This window comes from Triturus cristatus, chromosome 1_1 (genome assembly GCF_964204655.1).
Source record: "Triturus cristatus chromosome 1_1, aTriCri1.1, whole genome shotgun sequence".
NCBI classification, from domain to species: Eukaryota; Metazoa; Chordata; class Amphibia; order Caudata; family Salamandridae; genus Triturus; species Triturus cristatus.
The window spans coordinates 508,162,549-508,182,291 of record NC_140579.1 but is presented as its reverse complement, the minus strand read 5'-3'; the positions used below and the strand labels follow the sequence as shown (position 1 = coordinate 508,182,291).

The window sequence follows — 19,743 nt, the reverse complement described above, 5'->3', positions numbered from 1 at the left end:
TCAATCTGTCAATCCTTTCCGTGTCCGGGCCAGGTGAGGTTTCCCGTGTTGAGTCAAATTAAGCCGCAGGCTCCACTCCTGGTGGTGCCCTTCTGTCAATTCCTTTAAGTTACAGCTTTGCAACCATACCCCCCCCCCCCCCGGAACCCAAAGACTTTGGTTTCCCGGAAGCTGCTCGGCGGGTCATGGGAAGAACGCCGCCGGATCGCTAGTCGGCATCGTTTATGGTCGGAACTACAACGGTATCTGATCGTCTTCGAACCTCCGACTTTCGTTTTTGATTAATGAAAACATTCTTGGCAAATTCTTTCGCTTTGGTTCGTCTTGCGCCGGTCCAAGAATTTCAACTCTAGCGGCACAATGCGAATGCCACCGACCGTCCCTCTTAATCATGGCCACAGTTCCAAAAACCAACAAAATAGAACCGGAGTCCTATTCCATTATTCCTAGCTGAAGTATTCAGGCGACCGGCCTGCTTTGAACGCTCTAATTTTTTCAAATTAAACGCTTCAGAACCCCAGGACACTCAGTCAAGAGCATCAAGGGGGCGCCGAGAGGCAGAGGCTGGGACAGGCGGTAGCTCGCCTCGTGGCAGACTGCCAGCTCGAGCCCAAGATCCAACTACGAGCTTTTTAACTGCAGCAACTTTAATATACGCTATTGGAGCTGGAATTACCGCGGCTGCTGGCACAGACTTGCTCTCCAATGGATCCTCGTTAAAGGATTTAAAGTGTACTCATTCCAATTACAGGGCCTTAAAAGAGTCCTGTATTGTTATTTTTCGTCACTACCTCCCCGAGTCGGGAGTGGGTAATTTGCACGCCTGCTGCCTTCCTTGGATGTGGTAGCCGTTTCTCAGGCTCCGTCTCCGGAATCGAACCCTGATTCCCCGTTACCCGTGGTCACCATGGTAGGCACAGAAAGTACCATCGAAAGTTGATAGGGCAGACATCCGAATGTATCGTCACCTTCAACGGGATGTGCGATCGGCCCGAGGTTATCTAGAGTCACCAAAGCGGCCGGGCAAGCCCGGATTTGTCTTGGTCTGATAAATGCACGCATCCTGGGAGGTCAGCGCTCGCCGGCATGTATCAGCTCTAGAATTACCACAGTTATCCAAGTAACAGATGGAGCGAGCAAAGGAACCATAACTGATTTAATGAGCCATTCGCAGTATCACTGTACCGGCCGTGTGTACTTACACGTGCATGGCTTAATCTTTGAGACAAGCATGTGCTACTGGCAGGATCAACCACGTAGCCGCACCTGCTGACAGGGTTCGGAGGGCCACATGCCCATCTCCCCGACAGGACCACCTTCGCGCACCCATCCCACTCGGGAGCCTTCCGGGGAAAAGGAGCCCACCCGCCTGGGCGGGAGGGCTCGCCGGAGTGGTGGAGAGAGGTGGCAGGTCGCATGGGCACCGGCAGGCCGAGGCGCAGCCTGAGCGAGAGCCACAGGGGAGCCTGGTGGCGGCACCCCTCAAAACAGTCGTTCTGAGCTGCTGTGGAAATGTGCTGGGCGGAGGGGTGACGGCGTGGTGCACGGGGCCCACGGACCTGCTGGGCAGCAGCGTCCGAGGGCCTGGCGCCACCTGACCCCTTCCACTCGGGGTCAGACCAATGGGGGGCACGAGCTGCCGGGCCGCTCGGCCTTTGCTCTGCTGGGTAGGGTGAAGGGCCTCCCGCCAGGCGGCAGGCCCTCGAGTCGGATGGTCCATGCGGGGAGGAAGCTCATGGCTTGAAACAACAGCCGAGGCTGGCCAAGCAGTCCATCCCTAAATGGGCCGAGAGTGCCCAATCGATCAGAGTATGCCCGGGGCATCCCCTGGCAGGCCACCCAGCATGGGGGGATGGCGGCTTCACATCCCAGCCTGCTCCCGGGCTCGAAGGAAAGGCCCATTGGGGAGGGACCGAGAGGCAGGTGCACACCCGGGCCCCGGCGGGCAAGCGCGGGCACTGCCTTCCCCGTCTCGGGATCGCCGGACCTCACGGAGGTCTGACCCAGCAAATCCGGAGAAAAAGGACCATCAGGAAGGGAGCAGAGAGGCAGGTGCGTACCCGGACACCTGGAGGCCCCAGTGGGCGGGCCCAGGTGCTGCCTTCCCCCGTCTCGGGATCACCGGACCTCACGGAGGTCTGACCCAGCAAACTCAGAGAAAAAGAACCATCGGGAAGGGGGCTGAGAGGCAGGTGTGCGGACCCGGGCCCCTGGGGGCCCCGCATCTGGTGGGCCCGGGTGCTGCCTTCCCCTGTCTCAGGATCCCCGGACCTCACGGAGGTCTGACCCAGCAAACTCGGAGAGAAAGGACCATCGGGAAGGGGCTGAGAGGCAGGTGCGTACCCGGGCCCCTGGGGGCCCCGGCGGGCAGGCCCGGGTGCTGCCTTCCCCCGTCTCAGGATCGCCGGACCTCACGGAGGTCTGACCCAGCAAACTCGGAGAGAAAGGACCATCGGGAAGGGGCTGAGAGGCAGGTGCGTACCCGGGCCCCTGGGGGCCGTGTGGGCCCAGGTTCTGCCTTCCCCTGTTTCAGAATCGCCGGACCTCACGGAGGTCTGACTGACCCTCTCCCTAGTAATCCGGAGGAAAATTACCCCCCTTTCTTGTAATAAGGTGCACATGAGGTGACAGAGGGGACCCAAGGCGCTGGGATCCGGGAGGCAAATGGACCCTCATCAAGACTTTCAGGCAAGCCCGGCCATCTGGTCACCCCATTGGAAAGCATTGCGCGAGACCAGACGGCCGAGGGGACAGGCGCGACCAGATGGCCGGCACCTGAAAAGACTCCCGTCTGCCCGCCCCGAGCTGAGCCATAGCGGTAGGGCTCCCGCCTGCCCGCCCACGCAGGGCTCGGGAGGCTCTGCTTCCCGGGGGGCTCGGGACCCCGGCTGGGCCTCAGGCACGGGGAGGACCACCGGAGCTCTCGGGCCCAGGCGCCCAGGGGAGGACTGCCTGGGACCCGTGGAGCCCGTCCCGGGCACTTTGCCACGCCGCAGGAGGGAGCCCCGGACGCCTGGGAGGATGTAGCCCATCTGGTCCCTGGCAAAGAACCGCCAGCCAGGCGCGACCAGATGGCCGAGCTCGAAAGGGAAGCCATGTGGTCCCTCTATGCCCCAACGAAAGAGTGAGCGGGGGCCGGGGCATGAGGGACCGGAGGCTCAGGCCCCCAGCTGGGCCCCAACCATGGAGGCTGCGTGGGGGACCAGACGGGCCCTCCGACCTGGGGCCCGCGGACACCTTGGCAAGCAGGGGAGGCCTGCAGGGGACCGACAGACCCCAGTCCCGGGCCCTTGGCGGAGCGGCAGGCCGGAGGACGGGCCAGAGCCCAAGACCCGGGGCCCAGCGGGGCCCCTGGACCCAGCCGGGGCTCCCAGGCCAGGAGGCGGAGGGGGAGGCTCCACGGGCCCACCGGACCCCGTCCAGAGCACCCTACCATGCTGCAGGACCCAGGACAGAGCCCGGGGTGGGGAGGCCGCCCTCCCTGGGGCCCTCAGGGGCCTGGCCGGAACTCCTGAACCTAGCCGAGCAAGGTGGGGCTCCCCGGCCACAATGGATCCCCGTTCCAGGCCTTTGGCATTTCCGTGGGAATGGGGCCGGAGCACCCAACCCGGGGCCCGGAAGGGCCCCTGGACCCAGCCGGGGCTCCCAGGCCAGGAGGTGCAGGGGGAGGCTCCCCGGGCATGCCGGACCCCATCAAGGGCACCCTGCCAGGTGGCAGGACCCAGGACGGAGCCCAGGGTGGGGAGGCCGCCCTCCCCGTGGCCCTCAGATGCCTGGCCGGAGCTCCTGAACCCAGCCAAGCAATGCGAGCTTCCCCAGCCACAACGGAACCCCGTCCCGGGCCTTTGGCAGTGCCGCAGGCCGGGGGACGGGGCCCAGGGCCAGAGCCCCTGACCCAGGGCCCGATGGGGCCCCTGGACCCAGCCGGGGCTCCCAGGCCCGGAGGCGCAGGGGAAGCCTCCCCGGGCCCGCCGGACCCCGTCCAGGGTACGCTGCCACACGGCAGGACCCAGGACGGAGCCTGGGGTGGGGAGGCTGCCCTCCCAGGGGCCCCTGGACCCAGCCCAGCAAGGGGAGGCCTGCCGGGTCTCATCCAGGGCAGCCTGCCACACGGCAGGCCCCGGGACAGACCCAGGGCTGGAGCGGCATCCTGGCCTGTCCAGCTGCCGGCTGAGGACCGCTAGGCCGAAAGGGGTCCCAGAGTACCCTGTCCCTAGTAATCCGGAGGAAGGCTACCCCCCTTTCTGGTAAACCGCGCGCTCCGATTGACGGAGGAGACCCTAGGGGTAAACGCGCCGGGCCTCCTGGAGCCCTGGCTGGTATCCGGGAGGCAAATGGACCCTCATCGGGACTTCCAGGCCAACCCGGCCATCTGGTTGCCTCATTGGAAAGCATTGCGCGCGACCAGATTGCCGGGGGGAAAGGTGCGACCAGATTGCCGGCACCTGAAAGGACTCCCGTCTGCCTGCCCCGAGCTGAGCCATAGCGGTAGGGCTCCCGCCTGCCCACCCACGCAGGGCTCGGGGGACTCGGGGACCCCGGCTGGCCTCAGGCACGGGGAGGACCACCGGAGCTCTCGGGCCCGGGCACCCAGGGGAGGACTGCCAGGGACCCGTGGAGCCCGTCCCGGGCACTTTGACACGCCGCAGGAGGGAGCCCCGGACGCCTGGGAGGATGTTGCCCAGGCATAGCCCATCTGGTCCCTGGCAAAGAACCGCCAGCCCCGAAGGGGTGTTCCGGCATACCCTGCCCCTAGTAATCCGGAGGAAGGCTACCCCCCTTTCTTGTAACCCGCGTGCACCGCGGGGCACAGGGGACCCTAGGCGTGAATGTGCCCGACCTCCTGGAGCCCTGGCTGGGATCCGGGAAGCAAATGATCCCTCATCGGGACTTCCAGGCCGGCCCGGCCATCTGGTCGCCCCACTGGAAAGCATTGCGCGTGACCAGATGGCGGAGGGGAGAGGTGCGACCAGATGACCGGGACCGACAGGACTCCCATCTGTCCAACCCCGAGCCTTCACGCTAGGGTTCCCGCCTGCCCACGCAGGGCTCAGGGGCTCTGCTTCCCGGGGTCTCGGGGACCCCGGCTGGGACTCAAGCCCGGGAAAGGACCACCGGAGCTCTCGGAGCCCAGACGCCCTGGGGATGACTGCCCGGGAACCATGGAGCCCTTCCCGGGTACTTTGCCACGCCGCGGGCCGGAGGAGAGAGCCCCAGACGCCTAGGGAGGTGCTGCCCGGGCATAGCCCATCTGGTCCCCGCCTGAGAACGGCCATCCCCGGGAGGGGTGTCCCGGCATACCCTGCCCCTAGTAATCCGGAGGAAGGCTACCCCCCTTTCTGGTAAACCGTGCGCACCGAGTGACGGAGGGGACCCTAGGCCCGGACGCACCCGACCTCCTGGAGCCCTGCCTGGGATCGAGGAGGCGAATGAGCCCCCATCGGAACTTCTAGGGCAGCCCAGCCATCTGGTCGCCCCATTGGAAAGCATTGCGTGCGACCAGATGGCCGGGACCTAAAGGGCTCCCGCCTGCCCTTGCAGGGCTCTGGGGCTCTGCACCAGGGACCCTTGTCCCGGGCAGATGGACACTTGGAAGGCCGCAGGCTCCCAGGCCCTGACCGAAACTCAGGAGGCCCGGGCCGGTCCCTGCTTCTCAACGCAACCAGGCCGGGGAGATCGGGGAGCCTGCCCAAGCACGAGGGACCCCAGTCCCGGGCACACGGTCCCTCAGGTTGTGCACTCGTTTTCCACAATTTCTTTCAAAATTGTGCGTAGTTGCGCTAGGCAAAGTCCGCCCAGCCCTACTCAGGACGTGCGCTTGTTTTCCACTATTTTTTTCACAATTCTGCATAGTGGCACTACGCAAAGTCCGCCCAGCCCTAGTAAATAGCTTTAACAAAAGGTTTTTAGTTACTGAAGTAGCTAAGTGAAAGTACAGGAATGTTCCTTGTAGATTGTGAACACAGAATTTATGAGTGGGCTAATTTGGTAGTACCTGCCCGTTTGCAATCAAGTTATTTGAGATAGTTTATTTAAGTGTATTTATTTTATATTTTGTAGTTTTGGGCGTTACATGCCACCCACTGGTCATTTCAGAATATCAGCAGGTGTAATGAGAACACGAAAAGGACTGAAAACATTACAATGAAAATAATAGTGGAAAAGCCTACAGCGGATAAGGTGCCTTAGCATTCATACGATCACGTTCGAGTTCCTAGACCGTGGAGGGCTTGGCAGAGAAATGTGTTTTCAACAACTCCTTTTGTAGTCTGCAGTTATCCTGCTAAGTTACTTTATTAGGTTTCGCCTGCATATCTCTTGCACTGTGATTGCGAAATCTCTTGTAATTAAAAAAAAAAACATATATAAAAAATGGCTTATAGCCTACCCATTACTTACCATTCGTAGGCTTTGCAGTCACTCTCATTTCTTGCTTCTCACTGGTCACCAGCAACATGGTCAAATCAACAGCTTTCACTTCCTCTTCCCTTGGCTGTTCCCTGGAGCTTGGACCAAGTACAGTTTCCAGCCCGTTGCCAGTATTCTTCCACTGGTTGTGCGCTTCCAAGGTAGGTTTTTTTATCCTTTCTTTCCCACACTCCATACGAGTGCAGGTGTTTGTACTCCGTCGTCCTCCTGCACTGCATTGCCTTTTATTTATTTAATTACTTTCTTAGCCACTTTTTTGCAGTGCAAACTCATGCCTTAAAGGGATTGGAGTGCTTTACATGACCGCCACTTACTTTAAACAGGAATATCCAGGGTTCATCTACAGCAGTCTTCTCCCCAGCTCGTTAACCAACCCCACCATTGTTTTGAACGAGCCTCCGTGCTATTAACCCACCATGCCCACCTCCCTGCTATTTATTTTACCCACTCCCTGCTTCAGCCACGTCCCACAACCTCCCTCATTTTCACTACTCTACTCCCTCCTTTCCACCACCCTCCTCCCTTGTGTCTACCACCCTTTGACCTTGTGCCCACCATCCTCCTCCCTTGTGTTCCCCACCCTAGTTCCTCATGTCCTTTTAACCTCTATTCAGGGCCCTATTATTTTTATTTAATTACTTTTATTAGCGCTTTTATGCAGCACAAACTCGGCCAGAAGGCATTGGAGTGCTTTAGATGGAATTCTGGCAAACAAGTTAACAAAAAATGTAACTTGCAAACAAATACAGGCCTTCTTCACGTACTCTGGGCAGCATCATTGCTTTGTGACCGCATTACTTGTTGCACCATACTCATGTAAAAATCATTGCATGCCATGGAGGAACTACCATCCAGTAAATGCTTGCTGCTGTTTATTGTTGCATGTGTGCATTCAATTGTGATTTATTTCAATGTTGCAGTGTCAAAACATAGCTTCTTTCATTCTTTGCCAAGAATCACAAAATGTTGAGCAGATGCCGAGATTCGAACCAGTTACACAGTAGCAAGGTTGGCAGCTCTGACCATAGTGCCACACCCGCTCATCGCATTACTTGTTTTCTTTGTCCTCTGCCTCTTACCTAATCTCTCCACATTATATTGCCACCAGTTACTGCAAAATATATTACCTTTCCCAATAAACAAGTCATAACACGTTTATGGAGTTTCACAAACTTATATTGCACAACTGCTCACCAAGCTAAAACTTGAAACAACAAAAAATTATTAATCTCATAGGCAAAACCTAATGCATTCACCAATCCTTGTTATACAGTGGGAACTTGACCCGAGGGCATTGGAGTGCTATTTTTAGGCACAGTGAAATTAAGTGCCCAGAATTATAGGATGTTGACCGGCACCAGGAGTTGAACCGGATAACCCAAGCCCAAAGTCGACACCTGTGGCCAATAGGTCACATCTCCTCCAAATGTGGCCTGTTTCCCTTCACTTATTTTAGAATGCTATATAACCATACACGTACATTGGAAAAATGGAATGGAGAGAGGTAAAGTATAGGTGGTGGGTATAGGTGGTGGACTACCGGGGAGTCGTTGAGAGTAATTGCGTAAGGGTTAAATGACATGTTCAGGTAAGCTTCCATGTCGGGGAGAAGGGTCAAGACTGATTTGCATATGGCTGGGTCTAAACTGGGGTGACACGGTGAGCAAAAGAATGATGGATTTAACCCAGATTTCTTGACTGGGGGTGAATGTTTGATTTGTTTCACATTCCATCCATTATTTGTGTGTCTTTTGCACACTCCAAAAAGCATCAGTTCTTAAAGAGTTGTACATTTAATGAATGCATACTGCCATAATGTAAAACAACTGTAAAAAAAGATGGGTACATTCTAGTATGTTAGCCTCCAGCTGGGCTTCCACCAACCTCCTTTTGCATAAGAACAGGGCTCCCAATCGTCAACATAGTGGGTAGCTGTTTGTGCACAAGTTGTATTATGCCGAACATCGGAACAGTGCAATGGTTTAATAAAGTTGGTATAGTATTTAGCAAGGACTGCAGGTCAGAGATACCTGGCATTGAAAGAGCCCAGACAGTGACACATCTCATCTCTGGAATTCTGCAGAAGCGGAACGCAGGTCCCTGTAGAGCAGGGGTCCCTGAAATCTCCTAGGGTCCTCAACCTCTTAACTGGGTCCCCATTTTATGGGAGGCTTGTGCCCGATCACCAGATTCAGCAGAGGGCCCCAGAATTTTGCATTACGCTACTGGAACTGTGTCTCCTTGTAGGTAGAAAGACAATCACATTTGTGGGGGCGTTACTGAGATGGGACATTAGAATCTTAATGGGGTACAGCTGCAGGTGAGGTGGTGTGCTAGCTCAGCTAACTGCCCATAGACCTGTGGGTCACAGGTGTGAACCCTAGAATGGCTGACAACTGTTTATCCTTGCATCCTTCTGTTTCCAGTACATTGTGTGTAAGCCAGTAGGGCAATAAAAGCAGTTAAAGCTTGTAGGGTTGATTCTGTGGTATGCACTGGTTGGAAGTAATGGGGGGGGGGGGGAATTCATTGTATATAGATGCACGTTACCCAGGGCATAAATCGAGGGTACAGGCAGGTAGATGATGTCTACCCACTGTTTTCACTGGGTGGGTGCCATCTACCTTGCTAAGGTTGTGCCCCGCAGAAATATACAGAACTCGTCCCAGTATACTTTTCAGACACAAAAACAATTTCAGCAGTGTCTGCACTTTACCTGCTTTTGTTCCAAACAGCAAAGTGCAGGCAGGGAGGAGGCATATCAGATTCTAGCTGTGCCCATACCAAAAGCCAAAGTTAAGAGGCCATCAGGCCTCCTTTTGTTAGAATATCCTGGCTGGGAGCTATGGGGAGACTCACACCTAAATGCAATGTAGGGGAAACAAAGGCACACACCTTGTTCACTTCAGAAATACTTGAGAGGCATGCTTTTGACTGTTTCATCCCTGTATATAGCAGATATGCATGTGCTGTTAGAATGTCAGATGTGTTGGCCCGTCCAAGTAATTACACAAATAATTTAAATTGCACTATTTTGTTGAATTTCTTTTATAGCACTTTAGCACTAATCTTTCCAATACAGTGTGTCAGAGCGCTTTGCATCCCTTTTACACATTATACATTGACAGTAAATCATATGTGCGTAAATCAAGGTACGCATAATGCAACGCATCAATGTTACATAAAACAGTGAGTGTTACAAGGTCTAGGAGCCACGTCGCCTTCATAGCTCACTGTGGTATATTAGAAGGATTACAATTTATCGATTGCCGGTAACAAAAGTATCTGTGTTTAAAAAGCAGTTAACCACGTACCTATTAACATAAAATAAAAATCTGTCTTCTGCATGTTACATAAGGTGCTTTGCAGGAGACATGTTAACCCTCTATTCTTCTTTCATTCAAAACTGGCACTAGACAAAACACAGATCTCTCCAACAAATACGTTATCCTCCAGAGTTATTTTACCATTATGATTATTCCCTGAGATTTAGCTGGCACACAAAGATCTCTGCAGCAGGTCCCATAATCACATATGATATTTTAAAATAAAGACTTTGCAGCCAACGAAGCAGAACAGATTTACTGCCACATTTCTCCTTGTTGCTAATTTCTTTGTGGGAGAGTATTAAAAAAATAAATGTATACGTTGAGGGCCAGGTTTTGCATCAGGGTTGCTTCAATATTTTAGCACAACCCTAACGCTAAATTTCATTGGATAAATATTGTAATACGCTCAAATGTACTCATGATTGACTTATCTAAGGTCTTAAGACCTTATGTCACTTCCTGTGAGGTCATGAGTTGTGATGCCCAATGCAATGTCATGCACCATGGTCACTTGCATACTGTCTAACTTGGTTACCCACTTCTTTAGGTCTCGCCTACGCAGCGTGTATGCGCTGCATAGGACCGAGACCTTTAGCAATCGGCACAGCTTTCCCGGCAAAAACGTGCACGTGTTGCATTGCTTCCAATGGCAACGCGTGCACGTCTGGCGATTCACTTGCGGGAGCGCTTCAGTTAAACAGTTGCTATCATTATCGTGGCTGATGCAGGACAACAATAAGACAATACAGAATGCCCAGATAACGCTGGTGATAAATGATCCTGCTGGAGAGCAATCATTTGTCTGTTAGTAGTTTTTAAATGCAGATGAACTGTGTTTTATGTGGAAGCTCAGTGGGTTACTGCCTATTGTAGGAGAGTAGGATCTGCTTCACATGGGTACCCCCACTTTTTGCTGGTGTGTCACTGTTTTTCGACCTTAGTCTGGCTGTGGCCCTCATAATCAGGTCCACAGCCTAGCTTCTTCCTCTCTAAAAGGGTTTCCATGTACATTAGGTACATTTCTAATTGGATTCTGGAGTGCCTTATAAGCCCCTAGCATATGGTATACTATGTACCTAGGGCATAGGTACCTCAGAGGCCTACAAGGGGCTGCAGCATGTATTATGCCACCCCTGTGAAGCACACCAAAATGACACCACAGGTCTGCTACTGCAACCTGGGTAAGGGTGTGCTTGCAGCCCTTACTGTGCTATAGGCTACCTATATCACTACCTTATACAGACACATATAAACCTATAAGCCACTCCTATGGCAGGCCTTGACAATCCTGAAGGCAGAGTGCTTGGTTTTATGTGAGAGGGTGCCCAAGCATGAGCTGAGCCCCTCTGCAGCATTCGGAAATACTTCCTTATGGCTGTTCTGTGATACAGCCATACCATATACTCTTAAGTGCATTATAACCTTGCGGTAAATGCTAACTTTGGGATGGCTGCATCAAAACATGCCGTGTTTGGTGTCAAACGCTTTGGAATACTACCCCCCACCCCCCCGCCAGTTCTGGCGACGGGGGTAGCATTCCACCCTTCTAGAGGGAGAGACCTGTTCACACTGGCTAAACCCGGTTAAATCCTTTCAAAACCCTGGCATCACAAAATGGATGCCACTGCCACAGACACGGGTCTGGCCTCCTGCTGCTGGGGGAAACTCAGGCAGGGGAGGCCTGGACAATAGGTTTCCTGTCACAGGGAGGTGTAACCACCTCCCCAGACAGGCAGATGTGTATTGGGGCAGGGTGGGTGCATTCAGAGAATGCTTTTGAGACACTGTCTGGGGCACACAAGGTATCCCTGTGCATAGCCCAATTCGAAACCGGTTGCAGGGGCACTCAGCCCCTGCTCTGGCGCAAAAGGGGAAGGGGTGTAACCACCCCCACCCCAGGCCCACCCATAGGTGGAGCCTTAGAGTTAGTCCATCCCCTAAACTTAGTAAGAGTATAATAATCCAGTACCTAGGACTTTAGATTACCCTGGAGGAACCTCTGAAACATATATCCTGAACCTTCGACTTTCTATCACGACTAGAAGACGGAAGAAATCTCCCTTGGGGTCAAGGAGTGACTCCCCTGCTTGGCAGGCACCAAAGAAGCAACTGACCGGTCTGCATTACTGAAGCTCCCGCCGGACGCCGAAGTCTCTGCATCCCCAGAGGTGGATTTCCAGACTTCCCCGAGGCTACCCTAGAGTCCACAGCACAGCTGAGGCCCGTGGCCATCGTGGGTAACGTGGAACCGTGACCCCTTGACACCGTGAACTTTTGCAGCAACAACACCTTCCTGGTCATCCTCGAAGTTGTGCTTTGGGCTCCGAGTAGCTCCAGCCTTGAGCACCTCCTGCACCGAAGATTGTTGGCCTCCACTCCACGAGTGACCCGTGGGCCAGCTTCCAGTGCGACCGCTCGAGGCTCCTTTGCGATCACTAGCCTGTTGGCTAGCAGGTCCCCACGAAGGCAAATTCACTTCTGTTGGGGATTTTCTGGTTGCTCCAGACTTGCTCTTACTTGCCCTTGCTGGGCGAGTCCATCAGACCTTGCTGGTCTGCACCGCAGTCCTTTCTCTGATTTCCTGAGACTTGCCATTGCCATGGCTTATTGGGTCCTTCCTGGTCGCCGACACGGCAGCACTCGACAGACTTCGTGGGACATCTCGAATCCGGCTCGTGGACTTAGTCGATGCATCCTGGACCTCGGGGCTTAAGAGTCAAGACACCCATCAACTCACCTGAAGCACCTGAAATCTGTGGGCATTGGTCCATCCTGCCCTAGGTCACTGGCAAGTGACCCAGACTCTGTCCCCACTGCTTTCAGGTTCCTTACATCCTAGATACAGGCTTGGATCTCTCCGGACACTTCTCTTCACGGCAGCAGCAGGTCTTTACAGGCTTCCATTGAAATCGACGACGCGACCCGACACCAAAAAACACCTATGCACCCGGCTTCCCTGGGTGAGGTAACTCGAGTACTCCGGTACTCTCGTGGGTGCTAGCCCTAGAACTTCCTAAGTCCAAGAGGGTTTGGTCCTGACTCAATTTGAAGTGTCCCTAACCTTTAAAATTCCAACCGCGATATTCCCCATAGAAAGTAATAGGAACCCGCGGTTGTGTTTCCACACTGCATACAGTTCCCGTGGGTCCCCTGTGTTCCTACCTTGGGTGGTTCCTTGGGGTCCCAGCGATTCTAGAGGCAATAGGCCCAGTGCCTATTACAGTTGTGGTTCTTATACCACTTTTTTTAGTATATGGTTTGATACATCCCTAGGGCTCAAACGTGTATTTGTGCTTTTACTGATGCTTAATCACTTGTAACTTTAGTACTTCGAAATCCAGTCTCAAAGAGACTAGATGGGTGTGTTTTATCTTAAATTCAAATATTTTGAATATATACCTGGTGTGGTTGTCCTTTCATTTGATCATTCAAGAGATTATAGACTGGTAAAACAAGCTGATTTACATTCCTTCAAGACTTAGCCTGAAGGCTGCTCTCCATAGCTACCACTAGGATAGCTTTCACATAAGGTTGTCTTTAACCATTCACCATAAGGAGTTGTTTGGACTGATACAAGGTGCCCACTAGAACTAGTGGACAGTATAGATCAGGCCACCTTCTCACACCAATGTCACAGAGATCCTGGTGTTACTTGCAGTTCAGACGTTACAATCCTAACATAGGACAGTGACCAATGAACTGTCATCAAAGAGCTGCATACAAACATGAATGGTATAGTTAGAACTTCGCTTTTTTTGTTTTGTGATATAGTTAGAACTTCCTCAGTCTTTCATTATGCTAATGTTGCTAAAATGAGTATGTCTGGGCAGATATCAGTAAAGCTGACCCCCATGAAATACTCTTTAAATCCTAAGGTTGTGTTTCCCCAGACTAAAAAAACCCTCTTAAAATATCCGGCCCATCAGTATGGATAACATGTGATTCCTACACCTTGTAATCCTCATTGGCTTATGTGACATTCCCTGTAGACTGATTTATATACTTGTATGATTCATAGTCTCTGTATAATGTGTGCGTGGTGTAAAGTACTGACACACACTAAACTGATATGAGTTGCGCTATACAACAAATGAAATGCATATGAGAGAGGGGCTACGTAAAGATGAGGGGCACTGGTGGAGGGTGTTAGTGAGGGAATCTGAGGAGGAGGTCATGAGGGGGAGGGGCTACAGAGATGAGGGGCACTGGTGGAGGGTGGCAGTGAGGGAATCAGAGGAGGAGGTCATGAGGGGGAGGGGCTATGATGAGATGAGGGGCACTTGTGGCAGTGAGGGAATCCGAGGAGAAGGTCAATAGGGAGGGCCATGGAGGGATGAGGGGCACTGTTGGAAGGTGGTAGTAAAGGTATTTACGGAGAAAGAGGTTATTGGTGTGGCACCAAAAAAGACTTTCGCATCAGCGCTAAACCCGGCCCTGTCATGGCCTTACTGTTTTTGTTTATTTAATTAGCAGTCAGGTCATAATTGCTACTATGGAACATACTTTAAAGTGCGTGCTAATTATATTTACTGCTATATTCAATGTTTTAAGTTTAAAGGTGATTTTACTAATGTTTATACTGGGAAAAATGAAAGTGGAGCCCGATGGTGCCTGATATGGGGCTAGGCCCAAGGTCAGCTGTGAGATAAGGTGCACTCCCTGAAGGCTCACACAGATGGAGCCCGAGAAGTGTCACTTGCCTGATACTCCCACCTCAGAAACCTCCTCTTCCCATCAAAGGAACATTACATAGAAAAAACACTTTTTGAGAGTGATAATATTTAGTAAGAGATTTGGAAAAGACTGGGTTTTACTGGGCCTTGTAAGACTAAGAAGAGATAAAGGAGGGCCCTGAAGCAGGCCTGCCTAGACATATATGAGACAAATCGAGCCCGCAGTGGCCCACCCAAATGCACCCTTGGCCTACCCAAATAAAAATTCCTGGAGCCTGGCCTGATCGGTAATGTGCCGCAAGGCCTGGCGCGTTATAAAGCGGACGTGGCCTCCTTGAATTGACTGGAGCAGCAATTGGTGTTCAGTTCACACCGCGCCCCGGCCATGCTCATGGCCCCAAGGGCTCACATTTGAAAATGGAAACAGTCACTTTGAAAGAAGTGTGACCCATGATGCCCCTCCCACACACACAAGGCCCAAAGCATTGTACTTGCAGCATCCCCAAGTGAAGTCAAAGACTGCAGCAGAACTACACACAAACCCTTTAGCAGACATATGTCCCTGTCTAAATAAAGCTGCTCCCAAATACACAGATAAAGCCCATTATGTTCACGAGGAGCGCCACACCAGACAACACTTACCCCACCACCTTTCTACACAGCACCTGCATGAGAACTGCATGGCTAACAGTTGAAAAATGTTCTGCTGCGTTATGTAAAGAGTTTCCTTGCTCACTTTGCCACTGGATTCAAGCTAGCCTGACTGATGACGGCTGATTAGCCAGAAACCAGTCCCAGGATGCTTGTTTCTGGTCCAGGGAAGACATGGCTTGGCAGTTCGGGCTGGACTGTTCCCATGAGGCACAGGGTCAGACTGATTTGCATATGGCCATGTCTGAACTGGGGTGGCGGAGTGAGCTAAAGAATGATGATTGATTAAACCCAGATCAGTTGACTGGGGGTGAGTGCTTGCATTGTTCAACACTCCGTCCATCATCCCCTTTGGTTTTGCTTTGTGTTATGTAAGGAGTGGCCGCAGTGCCACCTCGCTGCCCTTTATGGTACTGCACCTTAACAAAGTAAGCAAGTGAGCAAAGAAAAACTCCAACAAAGCAGATATTTGCACACAATACTGTGTGCCTGCAGTGTGTACCCCATTTCCGTATAGCAAACAAACCCAACAAGTTCACAGCTGCCACCAACCTTAAAAGCTGCCAAGATTCCAGCTAAACCCAAGGTAGGCAAACCACAAGCTGCCAAGACCTGCTAGCAAGCCAGGAAGCCCACTAAAACGTACGAAAAGCACTGTATGCTGTGCAGACCCTCTAGCAGCCATCTGCTGCCACTGTAATCAATAAAAGAGAGCTGCGTGCCCCTGGTGGTGAACGGCCACCCCCGCAAGAAAGAATAGCAAGCACGCCAAGTTCCAGAAGAAGGCACCCAGAAGAGGGACCAAGAGTGTGGAGTCAGAGGTTCGCAACACATGCACCCAGAAACCTGACAACACGGGCAGGTGCCCAGAAGAGAGAGACCTCTCCACAGAGGAGAAGCAATGCTGAAGGCAGTAGCCAGATCCTCTACATCTCCATCACACCAGCACCAGCGAAGCACCGCAGTGGGCCAAGAAACAGCACAGAGTGTCCTCCTTCGTACTGCCGCAAGATAAAGTCGTCGGTGGCTCAAGACAGGTAAGAGGAGGTTCACACACTCCACGTGGCAAGCTGCCACTGCAACATGTGCACTGAAGACCTGAGACACCTGGCCGGACGCCACATCGCTCCGCAAGCAAGGAGCTCGTTGTGTGAAGTGACCAAGCATGCCTGAACGGAGGGAGGAGCAGGTGCCATGACGGTGCAGCCTCGAGGCTTAACCACAACACCCTCGAGCAAAGAGGTAAAATGCCATCCTGGCAGAGGAGCACCGCGAAAATCCATGAGATGGGGATGGGGCCTGCGAAAGGTCCACAAGGAAAAGAAACACTGTCCTAGCACAGACCTGTGACAGGTCTACAGCAAAGAAAGACAAAGTTCTAAGAACAGGATGTGACCAGCGGGATGTCCATGTGTCACTACCATGGAACATGTGGCAGGACGCCACATCCTAGTGAGGAACCTGGTCAGAAGCAAGGAAGTGTGTGGCAGGACGCCATATCGTGACGAAGGAGTGTGGCACAATGTCACAGGGCGAACAACCACCACAGGCGTGCAAGGAAAAAGGGAGACGAACGATAAGACAGAGGACTCATGCCAGCACTGGAGAAAGTGTTCATCAACACGAGCCAGATATCGGGGTGCAGAGATGTCACTGAGACAGCTTTGCGGGAGAACAAACCGTAAGCCGCTAGCAAGCGTGATCTGCATCCAGGCCACACGCTTCACAGTTCGACCGTCCACTCACCTGTCACCGGGTGCTTGGCATCGATGGCATCACTTCTAGCAAGTGCTAATCCCAGTTTTGTAAGGTCCAGGGATCCCTGCCCAATATAGATATAAGTAGGTTTGAGGGAGGTTCACTTGAGGCACTGGACCTCTCCAGCCTCAAAATTGTAACTGTGGGGAATGGTTTTGAGTGTGTCGCCCTCCTTCTTGTTTGTATTTAAATAGGCACGAGGAGATCTCAGTTCCTTTTTAAAGAGCTGTTTTTTATGGTCCTTTTTTACACTTGTTTTGTGAAAGCTTTGTGAAGTTCAATACAGGTGTAACATCCTTGTTTTTTCAGAGTATTTCTAACAGCCCATTACTAGAGCTGCACCAGCCGACACGTGTTTCGACCATAGGGGTCAATTTGACCTGGGCTTTCTCAAGGCTTCTTAAAACATTAGTACAGCACGGTCTGGTTCATACAATCATCATTAAAGACATTTATGAGCTTCACTTTTGCATTAATAATGTCGAAGTCTTTCTTTCCGGTCTCTCCTGAAGGAGGCGACACTGGTAGGGCAGTGACGAGGAAGAAAGACAAAGAGGTTACACCTAACTGGCTGATCCTGGCACCTGGGGACCACTGTTCACATCCTGGCTTTGGCACTCCTTAATCAGGGTTTGCGTCTCTCCAGTAACTGCTTTCTCAGCTCCCACTTGTGACTGATAGTGACGGTGGTGTGCAGACCTTAATAGACGAGCACCCATTTGGTTTCCGAAGCCAGAATGTGAAGCTCTGCCTGCAGAGACATTATGATGGTCTGCGAGCTGGGCCTGGGCGGGGGAAAGAATTCATCTCACTCATTGCTATGGTGACCCTGGTCCGGGCTAGGACAGCAGGCCAGCACGGTTCTTGATTTGATACATTGTATGCATCTGCAGCAGGCCTGGGCCAGGAAGATGGGCGAATGAGCAAGAAGTGCTCGCAGCATAGCTGGGTATTAATGGACAGTGGCTAACTACACATACAGCAGCTAGCAGCACGTTTGTGTAAGTTCAAGCGCGGACCTGCTGCACCCTCCCCTAGCTGAGGACATGGTGCCTGGTGCAGTATGTGTACCACTATGTTTGGGACCGCCGAGCGGGTTGCAGAGCCATCAATCTGGTAGGGCAAAAGTGCTACAAATTATAACAGCCCTAGTAAAAATTGTTGGGCAGCCCCGTGTAGCAGCAAAAGTCATGCTGGCACGGCCTTGGATTTGTGCCTACTGCATGGGAGCTGGGTGGCAAGACTCTAAAGTTACTGACTAGAATCAAGGCAAGTTCTGGATTGGTCCCCGAATGACTTGCTTCACCTAATTGGCACTCTGACTGAGTCGGGCTGTTGGACCTCAAGCGGGCTACTGACTGAGTCATCACATCAGCTCAATTAGAGTCTCTCAGAATTTTCAAATGCCCTGCAAAACGTCAGAAATTATTGTTATAGAGCACACATTTCAGGGTCAACCCTTCTGATGGTCTAGCCATTGCTTGGGTATAGTGAACAACACATTAATTGCCATAGATTTATGTCAAACACTGCCTCCATGTAGGCACAGCTTGTGCACGCTGGTCAGTGAGTGCTGGTGGCCTGGCCAACAATACATCATCTGTTTTGAACTCCACCAAGGCCAGAATGGCCGTACCAGGTATAGGGCGACTTGTGGGTGTTTCCCCAGGAGGGTGGGAGGCAGGTTTTGTTGATGGGGCCGGTTTTGTAGCAGTTTTAAAATCACTGCAAAGTTCCTTGTATATTCAGCCATTTTCTGGCAACAATAAAAGTGTCACGTTAACTCTGATGATTTATTAATTTAGTTTACAGTTTCTAAAGCACACGCATCCCTGATCTAAATCAAAGTAAGATGCATTTAAATAACATGAAAACAGTAATAAGGGCTTTGTTTCTTCTTTAGTGATTCAAAATCTTCTACTCCCTTTAGACAATGTGTTTTGTCGTTTCAGGGTAAGCGCCCTACGACTGCATCAGGGCTAGAAGTAATACAAATACCGGAATTGTAATGCAAGAATAATACACGATCTTTAACATTCGATACAAGCCCAGACAATAACCCTGTGCACAAAGGTCTAGTCAAAACAAAATTTGTGCAAGATAGTGTACATTCTGTAAAGCGGACACACATTCTGTGTCTTATTGTTACGCCGGGACACTCCTCGGAGTAGCTGTGCACGTTATAAGAGTATGTAACATAACATAACTAAGTCTAAGCATACTCTTTATTTACATTGATGATGACATGCCTCTTTCAAAGAGCATACTCTATTAGCCTAATACCCCTCGTGTGTATGAGAGATGAAACCATATGTCAATGATGGTGCTGGTTATAATTAGAACTCCACGAGATTAACATGCTCCCAAGGAGAGAAAAATATACCCGGGAGACATGTTGTACCTTAGATGAGTATTCCAGATCACAATCTGTAAAATCCAAGAAAATAAAGTATATGTATATATAACATAATAAGCATGAGGCACAAGTTTCTCAATATGACAACTTTGATCCTAAGTTGCAAACTATGATATAATAAGCCGAGGTGATCCTTACCCCCTGACAATAGTTCCGTGCATTTAACCTAATCCAATAATATACAATCAGTGTTCCAGTGTGTAGGAGAGTAAGATCTGCTTCACATGGATACCCCCACTTTTTGCTGGTGTTTCACTGTTTTTGGACCTTAGTCTGGCTGTGGCCCTGCTAATCAGGACCCCAGCCTAGCTTCTTCCTCTCTAAAATGGTTTCCATGTACATTAGGTACATTTCTAATTGGATTCTGGAGTGCCTTATAAGCCCCTAGTATATGGTATACTATGTACCTAGGGCACAGGCACCTCGGAGGCCTACCAGGGGCTGAAGCATGTATTATGCCACCCCTGGGAAGCACTCCAAAATGACA

General features: G+C 51.8%; 1 pseudogene; it reads right to left on the bottom strand.

Moving 5' to 3' along the window:
- LOC146870486 (18S ribosomal RNA) overlaps positions 1–1,259 on the bottom strand; it is a 1,814-nt pseudogene extending 555 nt beyond the window's left edge.
- Between the last annotated feature and the right edge of the window lie 18,484 nt (positions 1,260–19,743).